This window comes from Enoplosus armatus, chromosome 22 (assembly GCF_043641665.1).
Source record: "Enoplosus armatus isolate fEnoArm2 chromosome 22, fEnoArm2.hap1, whole genome shotgun sequence".
Classification (NCBI taxonomy): Eukaryota; Metazoa; Chordata; class Actinopteri; order Centrarchiformes; family Enoplosidae; genus Enoplosus; species Enoplosus armatus.
The window spans coordinates 1246413-1250287 of NC_092201.1; positions in this window are offsets into that span (position 1 = coordinate 1246413).

Here is a 3875-nt window from a genome sequence, read left to right on the forward strand (position 1 = left end):
CAAAGAGAAGAAAGGTAGACAGGAGGAAGGTCTACGTGGACGTTACAATCAGGGTTTGTCTCCTTTCATCCGTCCTCTCTGCCTCATCTTTATTCTTTTATTCACAAATACAACAAAATGGAGAGAGATGAATGGACAAGAGCACACACACACACACACACACACGCACACGCACACACACACACACACACACACACACACACACACACACACACACGTATTGCCTGAGTCAGACCACTTGTTCTTTGTAATCAATGAATATTCAATGACTCTCATGCACACACACACACACACACACACACACACACACATGTTTTATCCGTGTCCAGATGGAAAGTAACTAGTACATTTACTCAAGTACTGTACTTTTTTTTGTACTTTACTGAACTTTATCCAATTGATGCTCCTTGATACTTCTAATATTGTATATATATATGTATATATATATATATATATTTTTTTTTTTTTTTTTGTAATAAAACGAATCATTTATTTCTCACATAACAAAACTTGTATTATTGTGACATCACCACTTTTCACTGAGTGGTGGTTAAATGTTCCTCTGGGACTGTTCGCAGTGTTGGAAAGTAACTAGCTAAGTACATTTACTCAAGTACTGTACTACATTTTTGAGGTACTTTACTTGAGTTCTTTTCACGTTGTGCTACGTGATACTTCTACTCCACTTCATTTTAGAGTAATATATTGTACTTTTTACTCCACAATGTTCATCTGTCAGCTGTAACGTTAGTTGTTACTTTTCAATTTAGATTATTAACACAAAATATAAATCAACTCGTATATTATGATGTATTATTACAGATGAAGCTACCCAGCAGTATATAAAGCAGTTAAAACGAAAGTGATGAACTCATTAATGCATCAATAATTATAATACAATTATATAATATATATTATTCTGAAATTGTCCATTCTGCATAACGAGTACTTTAACTTGTGGTACATTAAGTACATTTTGATGCTAATACTTAGTACTATTACTTTGTTAGTAGTATTAGTACTCCTCTGCTGGATTAACAGCCTGCAGACTCTCGGTCCTCTGAGTCCATTTAACAGTTCAGACAGCTCGTCCCCTCAGCGCTCACCTCAAACAAAAGAAAGACCTGAAATGACCTCAAACTGTCTTTTAAACATGTGCCGTGTTCAGCAGTGGGTCCCACCCTGAGGCTCGAGACCCCTCACAGGGCCGCCGTATGAATGCGAGCTCTGTTTGTGCGCGTTGAGGAGATAATGTAAGTTGAGTATATATGTTGAGGATATATAATCCTCTGGTACTGACAGTGTGCAGCTGTACAGCACATCTTTTTTTGAAATGTGTAAATGAGGATTTCTTGCAGGTCTTTTATTATTCTTGTAGATGTTTTAGTTGTTTTGCGTTTGCCAAAGAAAATAAATCCGGGATTAAATAACCATGAATTGTGTTTACACTTTACATAGTTTTATATTCAGGGAAACACCAGTGCTGCTCACTTGTTGGATGTAGGAGATGCCTGTAGACTTCCTGTAAGTGCAACACTTCATCAGGGGAGTTCGATGCCACAGTTTAAACCCGACACACTGAAGCTGAACTCTGCTTATTTATTCAGTTCAATCAATACGTGTGAATGATGCAGTTTGGAGCCACAGAAGATGTTCGGTCCAGCAGAGGATCTGTTTGTATTCTGTGTTCAGCTTTTGGTTCAGAGTACTTGATATTCAGAAAGCTGATTTTCTCTTCTTCCCTCTTCGGGCTCCTCCGGTGTCTTTTGGTCTTTTGGTCTTAACGGCCTCCTTCAGGTCTGGTGGATGTTTGTGTCAGAGTAAGAAATGAAGAAATGTAAAATGTCAGCCTCTGTGATACCGGAGGCTTTGAAAGGTCAGCTCTTGGATATTCTGCTCCGCCATTAAAACTCAAACGGACAGACGGGACTCGTCCGGCGTCTCGGGGTAATAATTCACCGCAGACAGGAAGGAGGACGAGTCAATATGACGAGTTCAGCTTCAGGTCAGCGTGAAGAAATTCAATTTCTGTAAAGGCGAAGACACATTTCGATTGTTGAGCTGATTACAGGTCTGATTCTGGGTGTCTGGACCGTGTCCGTCCAGTCTGCTTCAGCCGGGAGATGAAATCACACAGTTTGAGGTGTTTTATGGTTTCTATTGTTTGCTTTTTGATCCAGTTGCTTCCCGTCTTTCTCACTTTTAAACATGTCTGGTTTGCACTGCTGACATCATGTGTGTGAGCAGCAGGAATCATCTTTAAGACGGCAGCAAGTTTCCATCCAAATGGAGCACAAATTTAAATCAAATTTACAGAGAATCTGCAAAAGGAAATGCAAATGAATGCTCGTTTCCATCCACTGCTGTTAATATTAATATTAATATTAATAAAGTTGAGGGCCTGGAGATAAACAGCTGGTGGAGCTAATTCTCCGGTCGCTGCCGTTAAAGCATCGCAGAAGAAGAAGAGGACACGAGGTGACGTCTTTAAAAAATCTCAAAGCTCAAATGATGGAAAACCATGTGGAGAAATAACAAAACAACTTTTCCACCTCAGCCAAATGAAACTTGATTTAATTTGAAGGAACTAATGAAGTAATTTAAGCGTATTAATTACTAAATAGAGGATGTGTTTTATCAAACATTTTCTCCTGACACATTAGTGCTCTTTGTTTACTGAAGCAGTGATGGAGGAAGTATCCAGATCCTTTACTAACGTACTAATACCACACTATCAAAATACTCACAAGTAAAAGTCCTGCATTGAAATGTTACTTGAGTAAAAGTATGTAAGTATAATCTGTGACTGTTCACTCTTCAGATGTTTTGTGTAAAAATCTGAATTTGTAAGTAACTGATAAATGTAGTGAAGCAGAATGTGGTGGAGTAGAAAGACTCAAGTACAGTACAAGTACCTCAAAGGTAACGTTGAGTAAATGTACTTCGTTACGTCCACTGTACTGCAGCAGCATCATGTGTTCGTCTCCACGTCCTGCCTGGACTTGTTCGTCCCTCTTTGAGCTCTCAGGACCGGTTTGCAGCTCACGGGACGTCGGATGATTTCTAACTTTGCTTCTGTATAAATCTCTGCCAGCACAGAGGGGGGGGGGGGTTGGTCCAGAGGGACTGGGGCTCAGCTCGGCCTCTCTGACAGGGAGTCCTCGCGTCTCTTTTAAGCCCCTGATAGCTGCTGTATCTGGGTTACCCAGTTCTGCTCCGGGTCGGCGTGCCCTAGATCAATATGGAAATCAGAAGTTTGTAAATCGGCTGCACAGATGCAAAGCAGAGAAGGATGAAAGTGTCTTTTTCTGTCGGTGTCTGGCCTGTTTTGTCGCTTTTGTGGAAAGAAAGGGGGGCAGATCTCAACACCTCGGGAGCTGAAGGGGGGCAGTTAAAGGAACATTCAGATATTGTCTGTTTGCTTTTTTTACTGGCAGTCTGATGAGATCAATATAAATTTCATCTTTCAGTGTCCAGCAGAGAGGGGGGGGGGGGGGGGGGTATCTCCCCACCTGTCAAACTGTGTTGTTCTTACGAGAGAATGAACGTTTATACTTTCAGCTCCGAATGATGAATTAGTAAAACAGAAATAAACAAACAATACCAAGATAATAATATCTATATCTAAATATACATATATTTATAGTTATGTCAAATTGCTAAAAAATAAGTTAAATATAAAAATTAAGAGTTATATGAAAGTTACATAAAATAATTAGAATTGAAAACATGTTATGTAAAAGTTTATAAAAACTAATGAACATTTTAAAAATCAGTTATGTAACAGTTTTAAGACTTCAGTGTAAAAAGTCTACTGATCATTTGTGTTCACTTTCAATTTATTGATGAATGATTAATTCATGTTCCACTCAAAA